The following is a 16,953-nucleotide window of genomic DNA, read 5'->3' as shown; positions in this document are numbered from 1 at the left end:
TATAAGAACACTATATTTGATAAAAACATTACTCTGAAGATAATGTTAAAATTGACACTGCTGAGTTTTTCTTCTGGACATATAGGTGTAAATCACATAGACATGTATTTAAAGTCTTGAGTAAATTAAGATAATAATATAATCTTTTATAAAATAACACTTAAATTTTCAAGTAATACAAAATATGTTTCAGAAGAATTATAAAACTTTTATTTTTGCTTCAGATTGTCTCAATTTGTATAAAACTTGTTGCAAATATTATCAAAGAATAGTCTAGAATACATTTTTGTAAGAAAGAAAGAAATACCTTCATTAATTGTAAGGCATAATATAGGACATTTTAAGTTTGCTTATACTCTAACTCTGAAGGAATATAATACATGCATAAGTAACTTTAGTAAAATTATTAAAGGCTGATTGCATAGGGTGGTTTGGGAATTACTGAATTTAAAAGCATTCAATACCAGGGAGTATATATGCATATTTCTGTATGATTCATAATAGTATTAGAAATGCAAAAATTCATAATGCAATAAGGTATTTATTACTCTAAATCAAAACTTGAATTATTTCTACTTTTATTTGAGGGGATGGAAATATATAAACTTTAAAAATGTGCATATGTCCTCAGTGTTCAAAGACCTTAAACACTGCTAAAATGATTAGCAATTTTAAGACATGTCAAAAAAAAAAATGGCAAAATCACCAGTGTTGAATGTAATGAGGAAAATTTGGGAAAGACTGCGATAGTAATACAAAGAAGTTGAAACTAACATTGCAGCCAAGAAGAAATGACCATTCTTCATTTCAATGGCCTCAGGTTCTCAGAATTATAGGTTTGACAATGTACTGTCAATAATACTCCCCTCTATAAAGTAATTAAACCTTGTTTTATCAACCACTCAAAATGGTATTACTCACTCCAGCTTCTAGACTGTGGTCTAATAGACAGGGCTGTAACAAGTTCAGAATGAGCAACATTTTCAAAAGCTAGCTGGTGGACAGCATGAAACCTTAAAGGCAGAATAAAATTTCGCTCGTGACTTTGGCAAGGCTATCAAACCATTAAATGCACATTTCACCTTTTTATCAGGAATGTTATCAGTACAGCAGGATTTCATGGTTAGCAGACGTTTCCAGATTTTCAATTATTTCATAGCTCGTGTCTCCTCCCTCCCATGTATACAATGTTATTGCTAACTATGCTCTTTTTGGGGGGCATAAAGGGATGCTATTCTAATCAAGGCACGCTTTTCTTACTTATTGTGTGTGCTAGATTTGCTTGCCAAGTGAGTAAAAACTATCTGCTAATTGAATAGATAGAACTAATTATTTAGATATTAATGGAATTTTACTCTAATTTTCCCAGCGCTATATGGTAGAAGTCTAGCATACTTCATGAATTTAAATTATATTAACTCAACTATATGTACTTGACAAAGAAGAAAGTTGATTATAAATATATACATATATTTTATCCGTGTATTAAGGGATTTTTAAGAGGAGTTCTGAACTTACTCAGTTTTGGTCTTTCCTATTAGACTCTAACTTCCATGTATGAAACAATTCTCCTATATCTATTTTTGAAAAATAGCATTACCAAAAGAAAATTGCAGCTGGCAGCTTTCTGTAAGGTGTAAGCTAACTTTGATAAAGATTTATTGATTTATTATTTAAAGATTTATTTATTTATGCATACAAGAACTGGGGTGCAGGGCCTCATCTGGTGTTGCAGGCGGTTGAGCGCCGCGATATGAAGCTGTCCGCAGCCTCTGCAATGCTAATTTGATCCTGGACTGCTGGCAAGGGTCCCACATGGCGGGGCAGACCTCTGCCCGCTGCTCCCCTCAGCAGTGTATTTCGTCTGTCTGCCTGTTCTGTTCCCCACTCTGTCTCTGGTGAATCCTCTCACCCTCCCACGCATCTGGTCTGTACCCCAGTTCTTGTATAAAATAAATCTTAAAAAAAAGAACTGGGGTACAGGCCAGTGGTGAGGGGGCTTGGGGGAGGGTGAGAGTATTCACCAGAGACAGAGTGGGGAACAGAATAGGCAGATTGACTGAAATACACTGCTGAGGGGAGCAGCAAGTGAGACAGGAGAGGTCTGCTGCGCCATGTGGATAGCTCCCTGGCCGGCTGGGAATTGAACTCGTGGGGCAGAGGCTGCGGATAGCTTCATAGTGCTGTACCTTAACCCCTTGCGACACCAGGGAGACCTGATAATATTTTTTAAAGTTTGCGTGTCATAACTATTGGTCTTTACAAGGTGATTTTAGAGTTACTGAAGATAAAGTCTTTCACTCTCTTAAAGATTTTATACTTAATTACTTAAAGAAGTCTGGACTTGTTTCAGCTGAATCATCTTTATCCCCCAACAGTGAGAACATTTTCTTCTGTTGCTTAGAGAAGATACCAGCCAATAGTCACTATTTTCATTTTTGTCTTTTCAAATGCTTTTCAGTCTTATTCCATTGATAGCCTGCTTTATTTTTTAAAATTAATTAGTATATATTTTACATCATTTTTCATTTTTCACAATATTTGCTTTCTTTTCTCATTTGCAGTCCCCACAGAATTTCTACCACAAGTTCACCTGTGCACCGTCACCATTGTCCCTTGTGCTTTTCCCTCTCTCATTTTGATCCCTCTCCCTCCTCCTCCTCTGCAGAATGTCTCTGATTTATAGTTGTCTGTTTATTTTTGTTTTTTTGTTATATTTTTTATTGTTATTATTTTTTTCCCTAATGCCTTAATTGGTTGCCCTATCTTCCTCCTATAAGTGAAACCATCCGATATTTTTCTTTTTCCTTCTGACTTATTTCACTGAGCATAATCCCTTCTAGCTCCGTCCATGTTGCTGCAAATGGCATATTGATAGTCTATTTTAAAACAACATTTTCAGTTTAAGGGGCAATCGCCAAGTACTATTCTATGAGTCATCATGCTTGGGGAGAAAAAGAGACAACCACATTCTTGCCTTTGTAGTAAATAATTCTGATAAGTGAAATATGGGGAATATATACCAAAATGAGGGTTTTTTTTTTTTTTGTTAAAAATGTGTATGTTTTCTTTATTTTGTAGAACTAGGGTGTAGGCCAGAGGTGCAGGGTGGGGTGAGAGGATTCACCAGAGACAGAGTGGGGAAAAGAACAGCCGGGCTGAGTGAAGTACACTGCTGAAGGGAGCAGTGGGAGAGACAGGAGAGGTCTGCTATGCCATATGTGGGTTAGCCCCCTAACTGGGGATTGAACTGAGGCCATTGTGGTGGGCTGTGGTGAGTTTGGTGGGTTGTGGTGGGCTGTGTTGGTGATAGTGCTGAGACTTAACCCCTAAGCCACCAGGGAGGACCCCTAAAATGAATTTTAAAAATAAGATGCTGTCTTAGCTCAGGCTGCTATTACAAAACACCATGAACTGGGTGGCTTATCAACAACAGATATTTATTTCTCTTAGTGCTGAGGGTTAAAGTCCCAGGTTAGGGAGCCAATATATTGGGTTCTGGTAAGTACTCTTTTCTAGGTTTCAGGCATCTCACATCTCATTCTATCTTCGCATGACTGAAAAAAAGGGTAACTGGCTCTCTGGCTTCTTCTTTAAGGGCATCAATTCTATTCATGAGGGATCCACCCTCATATCCTAATTACCTCCCCAAAGTCCTACAAGTCCTACCTCCTATTTGATCATATTGGGGATTAGGTTTTGTAACAGTGTGGTCCTCAGGAAAGGGGGAGATTCCAGGTTTCCTGCCTGTAGGGTAAAGAAAATGTCAGGCTTTTCTGCCCTTCCGCCATCAGGATAGATGATGGATCCTTGTCCTGAATGCATGCCTGATGGCGGGCACCTGGAATAGGGTGTGGGCAGAGGTAGATGGGATTCAGCTGAGTTAAGACTGTGCTTTTAAGGGCGGCGTCACGGGGACGCCAGCAGCAGCAGCAGCAGCAGTAGAAGCCGAAAGAGAAGCGGAGAAGCAGCAGAACGAACGCTAGAGAGCCCAGATAGAGTGAAGACTTGCTGGGGGTTGGGAGGCCTGCCAGCCTCCAAGCCCCCCAGCCAGCACCCCTGCCTGCCATATGCCTGGTGAACCCTAAATAAAAAACCTGCAAAACCACTGAGGACTCTGACTCCTCCTTTACCTGGTCTGCATGGGATCAGAAAACCTGCACTGTTCCAGTTCCTGCCTTTACAATTGGCGTAAGTCAGCAGGATCCATGCAGACGGGTATTGGAGCCCTCCGAAGACCCGGAGGGACTAAGGAGAACAGACTGTTTGCCTGTGATGACGCTGGAGGCGCCATGGCGGCACAGAAGGTGGACAACGTCCACGAGCTACAGGACGAGACCTGGCGTGAAGGAGACGCCCAAAAGGACCAGGCAACGACACCAGAAAGGACCAGCCAACAACACCGGAAAGGACCAGCCAATGACCCCTAAGGCAGCAGGCCGTGCTGACGCAGGGAGAGGCCAATGGACTTGAACTGATGGACTAGGACTGACAATCCCGCCAGAAGGTGGAAGACCTTGCAGGTTGATATGTTTTCGGACCCTGGGGGTGGAACAGTTTTGTTTGTAAACCCCAGGAGATGGGAATCTGGGGGTGGCCAGTGGGCCTAGATGGCCAAAAGCAGCCTGTGCATGCCCAGCAGCCAGGTGGAGGAGAAAAGCCAACTAAGAAAGCAAAAGCTGGTACTGATGATAAGTTGAGAAGCCCTGAGTGGCTTCTCAGGGCTTAAGCAGCCTGGGTATGCTGAAGAACTGTGAGTCTCGTAAAATCACCTGTGGGTGATGCCCTGCTCATTCTTGAGTGAGGGTGAGGAGCTGAGGAACCTGTCCTTGGGGGACAGTTGGGGAACGTGGCTTGGGGTGGAGCCCAAGCCGAATGCAGAGTTTGGATCCCCGATCCATGTGCTCGTGCAGTGGGTTGGCCTGAGTGCAGGGGTCTGCGAGTCGCATGGGTGGCTGTGAAGGCCGAGTGTTGGAGCGACTGCAGACAGAAACCCTGAGGGTTGGCGATTACCCCCAACAGAATAGAATCGCTAATCCCAGAGCTAGTGCATCCTGGGGGTGGATGCTGTGTGTGGCTTGTAGCCGAGACTACAGCCAGAGAAGGCCAGGAAGCCTGACGGCTCCTGGTGTGTTATAGTAGATGCCGTGAGTGGTTCCCCTCCCTCGTATGAGCAGTGCCTTCGGCAGCAGATTTGGTGGCTCATCTGCTGGTACCAATAATTGTCTTTTGCACTAGGTTGGGGCCCAGCCTGGACTTATTTGTGTTCTGTTGTATTTTGTTATACTGTATTTTGTTATATTTGATGTATTTGCTTTTGTGGGCCATGGCTGCATTTTTTGTTTGCTTAGAAAATTGTACATATATGTATAGACTGTATATGGCAGAAAACCCTGAGGGGGTGGACTGTAGGGTAAAGAAAATGTCAGGCTTTTCTGCCCTTCCGCCATCAGGATAGATGATGGATCCTTGTCCTGAATGCATGCCTGATGGCAGGCACCTGGAATAGGGTGTGGGCAGAGGTAGATGGGATTCAGCTGAGTTAAGACTGTGCTTTTAAGGGCGGCGTCACGGGGACGCCAGCAGCAGCAGCAGTAGAAGCCGAAAGAGAAGCGGAGAAGCAGCAGAACGAACGCTAGAGAGCCCAGATAGAGTGAAGACTTGCTGGGGGTTGGGAGGCCTGCCAGCCTCCAAGCCCCCCAGCCAGCACCCCTGCCTGCCATATGCCTGGTGAACCCTAAATAAAAAACCTGCAAAACCACTGAGGACTCTGACTCCTCCTTTACCTGGTCTGCATGGGATCAGAAAACCTGCACTGTTCCAGTTCCTGCCTTTACACTGCCCCACCCAAGGGAGGGTGGAGCTGAGCAGGGAGAAGAAGCTGCAGAGGAGACTGAGGAAGGAAGGAAGCAGGATGGAGCCAGAAGGAGACCTGGAGGAGGCACATGGAGGCAAAAGACTGCGCTTGCCTTTTAGTTGTAGACTGGTTGACACAGATGTGGGTGAGAGACCTGTGGGGAGGTGACCATGGCGGTTTTTGTCTTGATTTTGATTTTGCTCTTTTTCCTCAAGACTTGTCTGGTTGTTTCTGATCCTTTTCTGTGAGTCCCCACTGGAAGATGTTTTAGACCTGTGGCAGGCTTTGGGGCCTTGTTCTGGGCCAATCCCATTTGGATGGACATTTACCCACGAGTGGATGAGTAACTTTGGGTGCTTGATTTGGAAACTATATTCTTTGTGTTTTCTGTATTGTTCACTAATTGTATTAAAGTTCCTTCCCACTAAAGTCTCATTTGTTTTGTGTTGATGCGGTGGATGGCAGAACCTATTTAGAGCAGGCAGGTTTGCTGGGTCTGGGGTGCCCCTCTCCCTGCCCTGTAACATATTCAACATATGGACTTGGGGAGAAGGAGGAGGGACACAAGCATTCAGTCCATAACACATGTGTAGGGTAGGTAAAAGGTATCAGGCTTTTCTGCCCTCCCGCCATTAGGATGGATGAAGGAACCCTGCGGTCCTGAGTGCATGCCTGATGGCGGGCATCTGGAGTAGGGTGTGGGCATGCGTAGGTGGGTACACCTGAGCTAAGAGACTGATTTATAAGGGTGGTGCAGCAGAGTGCAGTGTGGTGGTAGTGCGTGTCAAGGGTGGAGGAGTGGAGTGTATGGAGGAGTACAGCGACTACAAACAACGGCGAAGAGCATGTGGCTGCTAGAACCGTTCATAAACCTACCCGGAATGGGTTGGTTGCTTTACAGACACAAGCATCCAGTCCATAACACATGATTCATGGTTCTCAAGATTAGTTCATTCTGAACAGGGAAATATCTAAAAAGACTGTTGGAGGATAATATTGGCAGGGAGCCTGGATTTCTCAAGTCAAAAAATTTGGTGAGTTAGAACTTCATCACTTTCCTCAAAATGGATTTAATTGCTATCTCAAGTCCCCATTTTTCCCTAATATTAGAAAATTTAGACCCTTTGAAATAAACTTAACTATGTGTAGAGATTTCTTATGAATTTCAGTAGTGATTTAGTCAAACAGACTTGCTAGTCAAGGTGCAGCTCATAAACTGATAGTGTAGCACCATCTACTTGCTTGCTAGAAGTGCACACTCGTGACCCCCTTCCCTGATCTCCTGAATCAGAAGTAAGATCATATCAATTTCCCCTGAGTCAGAATCAAAGTTTAACAAGATTCCTGGGTGACTTCCATGCACATTAAAATTTGAGAAACTGAAATTTTGTCTCTCCCCCTCCTTGCCTATGTATTGTCAAGGTCAGCTGCAGCTTCTGCCACAGGAAGCCATGCAGTCAGCCTCCATATGATTGAGTTCTCCATAGCAGCTAGCCTCACCTGAGATGAAAGCTTGTCTCGTCTCTAATCTCTAAACTTACCTTCCCTCTTCAACTGTGGTTTTCCTTTACCCTGGCTGCAAGAAATTCAGTATCTTCACTATTTTTCTCTTTTCACTAATCTTATATTTCTCTGACTTCAAAAAATTTCTTCATTTTCCTAGAAACGTTCTTGTTTGTGTGGTCTTTGTAGAATCTCATTAGCCCAGGCATCTGGTGTGGGCACTCAACCAGCACAGGTGTGCTACTGAAATTGTAACAGGGATATTATTTTTGAAGATCCTAAATCCAGACAGTGGACTGCAGTTAGCCTACAGGCACAATAATTTGCTGAGTCTTGGTGTAATACCAGTAAATATTCACTAAACTGAAGAGATTTTAGTAGGATAGTAATAGTAGTATTATCTTCTATTTCCTTTATGCCTCTAACAGCTAGAAAATCAACGTTTACAAGATCATGCATTTGGATTTAAAATTTCAATTGTATACTTGTAATGATCTCCATTAAAAAACAACTTTCTGGGCCTTCCGGGTGGCGCAGCGGTTGAGCGCTGGGTTGCGAAGTGGCCCGCGGCCTCTGGGGCGCCGGTTCGATCCCCGGCTGCTCCCCGGCCACCAGAGGAGGGTCCCACATGGCGCGCAGACCTCTCCTGCCGCCCGCTGCTCCTCTCAGCAGTGTACTTTGGTCCTTCTGCCTGCTCTGCTCCCCGCTCTGGCTCTGGTGAATTCTCTCACCCTCCCGCGCTTCTGATTGTACCCAGTGCATGTATAAACAAAACAAACAAACAAACAAACAAATAAATTAAATAAAATAAAACATGCCTCCAAAAAAAAAAAAACACCTTTCTGCCCAAAGACCCTAAGTTTTATAATGCCAGACCTTTTCACCTTAATTTTCTGAAATGTGTTGACAATATTGAAAAAAAATCATTTTGCCTTTATTTCCTAATTATGAGGTTTTAGAAATAAAATATGAAGTAAACAATTATTTAGTGATTTTTTTTTAAACAGTCCTACATGAAACTGTTTAACCAGGTTTGTTTTAGAGGAGATTCTCTGGAGATTCTAGTTTAAAACCTCAGAGAGAAAACAGCTGCTCCTATGTGGAAAAATTGCGCAAGTCTTTCTGACAGTATGTTTAGTTTGTTTTCCCTTAGGCTCTGTTCACCGCAGGAACATTCAGTATTGAAGGGAGCTGCTGTGCATTACCTAATTGTTATCATCCTGAATAGAAATGTTGAAGCCCTTACACAACCATGGATATAATCCAGAAGTCAGAGGCAGTTTTTCCACAATGTGAAGTGATATAAAGAAGTAGTAGTATTTTAATTAATTTCCAAACTCTCATTCAAAGTCTTATATCTGATGGAACTTCTTAGAAAGATCCAGGGATGTGAAGTAAGACTTTTCAGTGAACAAAAATTCAGGGAGGTTTTTGAAATGGCTTTTTACAAATGGACCTGATCCCCTAGCTTCTGGAGTCCAACATTGGGTCTTACCTTTTGTCATATTCTCTTTAGGATCTGGTAACCACTTTCCAAATAGCATGTGGAAGAGAATTACAAAATCTTATCCACTTAATTTAATTCCTGGAGTGGAACCAAGAAACAATAGAAGGGCTTGAGCCAAATAACAGTTGAAAAGAAGCATAAAATAACCTATAGCACTTTTTTTATTTTTGAGAAGAATCATCTGATACTTTGGCATGCATATCTCTGTGAAATGACTAGGATGCAAAAGGAACAAATTGCCTACATCTTCATAATTTCAGGAGACGAGTGTCTTTTAGAATCACTTCATATGAGAATAGGCCCATAAATACTTAATGGTGCATTTTCCTCTAGAAGTACCCCTTTGATCACAGATCAAAGAAGACTTCTGTAAATGGGATGTAAGCCAATAAAATCACACTTATTAGCAAACAAAATGATTTATTTAAAATTACTTAGTGGAATGACTTCAAATTAACAATAAAATGGACACACCATTAAATTTTAAAAATAGGTTGCCTACAGGGAGGGAGAAAAATAGGTGGGAACAGAGAAGTTAGAGCTCTTCATTTACTTTACATATTTGATTTTGCAAGCAGGTAATTTGTTTTCTATAAGTATAATATAAAATTAAATGTGAAATTAAAATATAAACAAATTAACTGAAATAGAGTTCCAATTAATGGCATACTACAGAGAGAGGCTTTATGGAAGATTTCTTTAAAATATAGTAATTTGATTACATGTACCTACAGGTATATACCCTAAGCACAAAAAGAGCTATAAAATAATCCTAAACTGTCATCAGTCATCATGTTTTTGGAGGTTTTGATAGACGTGGAGAAGTACTGCTCAGATTCACCCTTCATAAAGTGAGGTCTATGCACAGCCTTAGGTTATCATGTCCATCCAAGTTGTCTTCAAGTTAGAGTCACCATGCCCTTTCTGATGCAGTCCACATCTGGCCACTGAGTTGGATAGTAATACATAGGCCTGGCCAGTTCTATCCAACATGAGAAATCAATGGTGGGCATTATCTATTCTAGTATTCCTTGTTGGGTTGGCCAAGATTTCGAGGGACCTAATATCATATTTCATTGATCTGGCTTCTGCCTAATTTTGCTTTCTCCGTCTTCCTTTCTGGTGTTGTATTCTAAACTCCATCTCAATGTGTACTTCCAGAGAACCCAGTCTGTGACACAGTTAGTTTTAGCAATATTATTCTGAGACCTTTGTATGTGTAGTTTAAACTAAATGTGCACATTTTGCAACTTACCCAAAATTTCTAGTACTATTTAAAAAGACCTAGATACAGTGACTTAATGAAAAAATGCTGTTTTGAGACCATAATCTGGTCAGTGCAGGTCCTCATTGTTACCCAGGTTGTCATTGTTTCTCAGTGTTTTGAACTGAGTAAGAAGGAACACCAGCACTCCTTGGAGAAATGGCTGATTCCAGGTGTGGGGCAAGAAAGGCAGAAGATGAAAATAAGCTATCAAACACTAATAGAATAGAGTTGTTTCAAAGGGACTTGGAACCAAGGGAATAGTTTCACTGGTCAAAGATGGAGAACTTTGGAGGATATTAGGGAGCTAACTCTTTATGTTAAAAACTACCAATAAAAGGACAAGGGATCAAGCTTTTATTTTGTCTTTTCTATATTAGTTGAGGAACAAGGTAATTTAATCGTTGTTGATAAGAAGTTTCTTTTTATAGATGTATAAATAGGTGGCATAATGGTTGAATTATCCCACTCACTCTACTTTCATATATGCTTGTGTAATGGTCAGGAAGGGATGGAGCAGTTCTCTATGATTCAAGCAAACGGGTGAAGGAGAAGTCCTGGAGCCCTCAGTGGCTTTTGCAGGCTTTTATTGGGATTTACCAGGTACACGGCAGGCAGGGGTGCTGGGAGGCACCCAAAAAGAGGAAAAGAAGTTGGTGGATAAAGGTTCCAGTCTCTTATTCTTCAGGAGGGCAGTTCTGGAGCCCTGCTTGCCTCCCAGCCCCCAGCAAGTCTTCACTCTGTCTGGGCTCTCCGGCGCTCTCTGGTAGTCTCTGCTTCTCTCATGGTTCTGCTCTCTGCTGGCGTCCCCGTGACGCCGCCCTTAAAAACACAGTCTTAGCCCAGGTGAATCCCATCTACCTATGCCCACACCCTGTTCCAGGTGCCGGCCATCAGGCATGCATTCAGGGCCGCAAGGATTCATCACCTATCCTGATGGCGGGAGGGCAGAAAAACTTGATACTTTTTTACCTTACCCTATAGTTTGCAATCTGGAAGATGGGCAGTAGTGAAGATAAATAAACCCATTTTAAGAAGAAAAAATATGAAAGCGAAGTGCAACAGCATTGGTATTTGATGTAAAGATTTCTGTCATATTTGATGCCTTGCTCTTTTCTGTGGTCTTTATTTTCTCAAGATAATCTTTTGTTCTTGTACTTGTTCTCCTGACCACCCAAGATCAGTTCTCTTGCTTTTCTTTGCCTTTCTCCATGTTTCTGGAGGCTACTTCTAGGGATTTTGTCATCCAGGCTTCCTTATAGATTTACTTCTGGTTGGGCTTCACCAGGAGAGTGGGGAAGAGATAGTGGTCAGGGTGTTAATTGCAGCATATCCTCCTCATTGGTCGCTGTGGTTTTGACAGAGGCAACTTCCTTCCACCACTTCAGCTCTCTCAGAAGTACTTCCTCTCCAGTTCTACTTTCCTTAAACTCTGATAACACTATTTCCTACCCTTCAGCCCTAGGTACGGTTATGGATCCCACCATTGCTATCTCTTGCTTGGTCTTTTGGGAAGGAGCTCTTTAAATAGTCCTTTCATTAAAGTGCTTTCAGCTAAAACACCTGAGCCTAATTGCCTCCCTAAACCGGAATAAATATAGCTTACCTCAGTTACATTATAATTTCAATACTAGAATTTTTTCCTTGCCATATGTAGGGTAAGGAAAAATGTCAGGCTTTTCTGCCCTCCCGCCATCAGTATAGATGATGAATCCTTGCGGTCCTGAATGCATGCCTGATGGTGGGCACCTGGAGTAGGGTGTGGGCATAGGTAGATGGGATTCACCTGGGCTAAGACTGGGCTTTTAAGGGTGGCGTCACGGGGATACCAGCAGAAGCCAAAAAAGAAGCCGAGAGAGAAGCAAGAGAAGCAGAAGCCGAGAGAAGGCCGGAGAGCCCAGATAGAGTGAAGACTTGCTGGGGGCTGGGAGGCCTGCCAGCCTCCCGGCCCCCCAGGACACCTGCCTGCTGTGTACCTGGTAATCCCAATAAAAGACCTGCAAAGAAACCACTGAGGACTCTAATTCCTCCTTTACCCGGTCTGCTGGATCAGAAAACCTGCACTGTGGTCCATTCCTGACCTTACACCATATTTTACTACTTAAAGTTGGAGCTGAAGCAAGTCAATATTTATTGAGCACCTACTGTGTGCCAGGTGTTGTGCACCTAAAAGAGGAAAAGGTTCCAGTCTCTTATTCTTCAGGAGGGCAGTTCTGAAGCACATTAGAAAGGATTCTTCAGGGGGTTCCTAGGGGAAGGGAACCTCAGTTACCAGTAACCCTAACTAGTCAATAAGTGGGTCCTTTATTAGATTTTTGGATTTTACTCCTTCCCAGTCTCACTCTTCACTTTCTCACTACTGCTTCCAGAAATCCCTTACTAAGTCCTTATCTCAGTTTGCTCAAGAGATGTCAAACTGAACCCAGCTGAGATCAGAAGCCTGGAAAAGAGTTAGCCATGCACAGAGCAAGGGAAAGGTTACAATTTTGAAAAGGAAAGTACAACTCTTCCATCAAATAGGAAAATAATTTATGTCAATTTCAGGCCACTAGAGAGACCTATGAAATGTAAAAATGAAAGTGCATTTAATGAATTTTTAAAAACAACTTTATGCTATTGTAAAGGCAGGACTGACACGGAGCAGGTTTTCTGATCCCATGCAGACCGGGTGAAGGAGGAGTCAGAGTCCTCAGTGGTTTTTGCAGGTCTTTTATTGGGATTTACCAGGTACACGGCAGGCAGGGGTGCTGGGGGGCTGGGAGGCTGGCAGGCCTCCCAGCCCCCAGCAAGTCTTCACTCTATCTGGGCTCTCCGGTAATCTCTGCTTCTCTCGGCTTCTGTTCGTTCTCGGCTTCTGCTGGCGTCCCCATGACGCCGTCCTTAAAAGCCCAGTCTCAGCCCAGGTGAATCCCATCTACCTATGCCCACACCCTATTCCAGGTGCCCGCCATCAGGCATGCATTCAGGACTGCAAGGATCCATCATCTATCCTGATGGCGGGAGGGCAGAAAAGCCTGACATTTTTCCTTACCCTATAGTTATCAAGCATTCTTATAACTTTTTGCATATTAAACATAACTTATATTGCTAATTCATGTAACGTGTTAAAGTTGTTTAGACATGTTCCCTCCCAATGCTCTGCAAATTTTTTGAAAGCAGGAAGTGCTTCAAATTGATGTCACTAAATTAAGCTCGTAAAATTTGCACTGAGTGTATAACATATCTGAAGAACTTAGCAAGGTTCTGCAAAAAAAATTGTCCTTGTTCGGGGCCTCCCTGGTGGCACAGTGGGTTGAGTGGAGGATTGTGAATCTGTCCGCACTCTCTGCAGCGTGAGAGTGAAAAAGTACACAATACTCTTTCACAGTGCTCTTAGTCTATGCTGCCCAACTTCCTTTTCCTTTGTTTATGTCTGCCATTTCATTTCCCACTCCCATTTCTTCCTCCCCTCTTGGTAACTTCCTATTCATCCTTGAAAGTCCAATTAGATTACTTACCCCTTTGTCTATACTTCCCTATTCACCCTAGACAACTCTTTTACTCATTTCCTCTTCTTTAACCAGTGACTTAAAAAAAAATCAGCTTTAATAAGATGCAAATACACTCAATTTTAGTGTGTAGCTCAATGAATTTTGACAAATGCCTATACCTGTTTATCATACATCATAATTAATAGAAAAACATTTCCATCACCCCCAAAAGTTCCCTCATACCCTTTTCAGTAAATCATCCCTCACCTTCCCCAGCCCTAGGCAATCACTTATATTTTTGTGATTTGTCTATGCTTTCTGTGCTAGTGGTTTGTTCCTTTTGTGGCTGAGTATCCATTATATGGATAGATAACAATTTATTTAACCATCCTTATTTTCAGTTTTTTGGCTATTATGATAAAACTATGCATCTCCACAATGTTTTACATTGATTTGTATTATGACATTTTTCATGTTGGTTGCAATTATAGTTTAAAGATAAAGGAAAGAGCACTAAAGCCTGGGACAAACCTTAGATTCTTCTGATTCTAAGATAGCACATACAAATTGCTCAGTGTACTTTCGACATGTGGAAATGCTTGATAAATAATAGTTATTGTAGTTGTGGTTCATTTTAGCTGTGTGACCATAAAGTTAGTTACTTACCCTCTCTGAATCTCAGTTTCTTCAAATGTAAAATGAGAACTTTCCAGGGACTTGCATATAATGCTGACACATACTGTGAGGAGTGCCCAGCAATCATGCAGGGAACTGGTGGGAGATGTTATGCCAGTGACCCATTAGGGTGTAACGAGACATGTTGGGACTGTCATCTCGGCCAATTCAGGGAGAGGGGCACTTATGGCAAGACACAGAAGACAGTCTAGACTATGCCTGTGAAATAAGGATATACAGTAGGAAGGTTGTGGGAAGCCAGAGATAGTAGTAAAGTTTAAAGAAGGATATGTTAGGGGGAAAGGATGTCCTGAGATAATCTCATACAGGCTTTGTGGACTCCACCCCCACTCCAGACTAAAGCCATCAGGACATTGGGAAAGACAAATCCCATCACCACCAAGGGGAGGGTGGCTGGGACCTGAGGGTGGAGTTGGGCAGCCAGGTTGGATATAAAAACCAAACACGTGGGCCTTGCTCTCTCTCTGGCTCGCGATCGCTCGCCTCCTGGCTTCACCGCTCCTGGCTGGCGGCCAATTCTGAGAGCGCCATTTTGGGATTCCTGATCGGCGGATCGGGTAGGACTCATTTAAAACTTTGTCTCCCACTTTTCTCCCAGAGCTGTACATTTCCTCATTTCCCCTTCCCTTGTAAATAAACCTTTTATTAACCTTTCACGTGTGCCTGCAGTAAAGCAGTCCTTTTAAGCGCGCGGGTGAGGACCCACAGTCAGGCACCCCGTTTTGTATCGGGGTTGCTCTACAACAGTTACACGCAGAAACACAGAATGTGGGACATTTGAGTTTCAGGCTCGAGGTTGCACAAGCTTTTTTCCTCTATAGTTCTTTGCTAATTATTTTTTTAAATTATTTTTATAAAAAGATTTATTTATTTTTTATACAATAGCTGGGGCACAGGCCAGAGGCGCGGGAGGGTGAAAGGATTCAGCAGAGACAGAGTGGGGAGCAGAAGAGTCAGACTGACGGAAATACACTGCTGAGGGGAGCAGTGGGCAAGACAGGAGAGGTCTTTCGCTCCATGTGGGTATTTCCCTGGCAGGCCAGGAATTAAACCCACGCTGCAGAGGCTGCGGACAGCTTCATAGTGCTGCGTTCAACCCACTGTGCCACTGGGTAGGCCCCTCCTTTGCTAATTAAATGAAACCCTTCTTGACAATAGAAGTCTCCCAAAGAGGGAGGGGGGAGGTGCTGAAGGATTAATTCACACATATTATGATTTGGTGTTCCAATTGCTTCAGGCTGCACACCTCAACTCACATTCCTCTTAGCTACTGTCTCCTTTCATCTCCCTTTAATGGCCAGTGATCCCTAATCTCATTACAGATTGGCCAACTTCCAGGTGTGACCGATGACTAAAATTTATGATTGCTGCTAATTCTCGGAGGATAGGGCTGTCTACTGGGCTTATGTCTTTGTAGAGTTCTCAGACATTTTTCTTTTTTAGCTGCAATGGCAATGGAATTTAAAGCACTTCAGTTAAAGAAGGAAACACTGTGTTTTATTTTCCAGTGCCAGGTATGTGTTAGAGCCAAACCAGCAATGGAAAAATCAAAAAAAGACACACTTTTCCACTCCCTTACCTTCCAGACAGTGGGCTTCTATTCACTGTCAAAGCTTGCTACACTTCATTTAAACCAGAACCCACACACAGCTTTCTTCTAAGCACTCAAGCTTCCTCCCATTCCTTCATGATTATCTCTTTTATGGCCTATTTTCTTTTCATGAAATTCACAAAGGTCTAAAAATTGTGTTTCTAACTGTTGAGGCATTTTTTTCATAGGTTAAATATTACATTGCTATATATTCCTTTGGAGAATTGTAATTAATTTACTTGACTAAGAATTTCAAGTAATTTGATCTACCTGCAGTAGGAGATGTTTTGTAATAGGTATTTCAAATTTTCTTTACTTCACATTAGCTACCAATGCTAGCTAATATTGTCTAATTGTCTAGGAGACGGGTAGAAATATTTTATAGTGTTTGTGATTCTGCACAAGATGGTAGTTGATCTTACATAATTGTGTGGGAAACTGAACCAAAAGATACTTTATTTGGACAACAGAACTGATCCTCTGGAACCCCAGTATGAAACTAGGACATATGGATAATAGGCAGTAAAGAAATGAAACCAATTATTTGTCAGGTCCAATAGGTTCTGTTGCTGTAGGAACACAGCATTTAATAAAAACTCTCCATCTACTCCCGGGAATAAATAAGGAGGAAAACACCCATAAGGCACTAAATTATCTCCGGGCCTAAAAGATGACTATTGTCATTACCATGGGATTACTTCTACAGAAAGGATAACTGTAAGGATTACTGCTGTCAAGAAATAGTAGGACTTTCACAATTTGATTACTCTCTGAACAAAGCCAGTTAGGATTAACACATGATAATAAGTACATTTGCCTTCTACAGAAACCATCCAGAGAGGTTTTGTAGATTTGTGATTGTTAGAGATTTCATACATTTTATAAAAGTGATCTACATATATCATCAAGACAGGATCATCACCAAAGAAAGCTATAGCCTAATAGATATAGCCTAAACTATATTATAACACATAACTATATTATAGCACTAAGATGTGAGCAAATAAAGAAGAAATAGAAGGTAGTGTTCTGAGTGGCACACGCACATATCAGTGTTGTGTTGGA

The sequence above is a fragment of the Talpa occidentalis genome, unplaced genomic scaffold (genome assembly GCF_014898055.3).
Source record: "Talpa occidentalis isolate TD23 unplaced genomic scaffold, MPIMG_talOcc4v2.1 talOcc4.7, whole genome shotgun sequence".
Classification (NCBI taxonomy): Eukaryota; Metazoa; Chordata; class Mammalia; order Eulipotyphla; family Talpidae; genus Talpa; species Talpa occidentalis.
Note: the sequence above shows the minus strand (reverse complement) of the source record.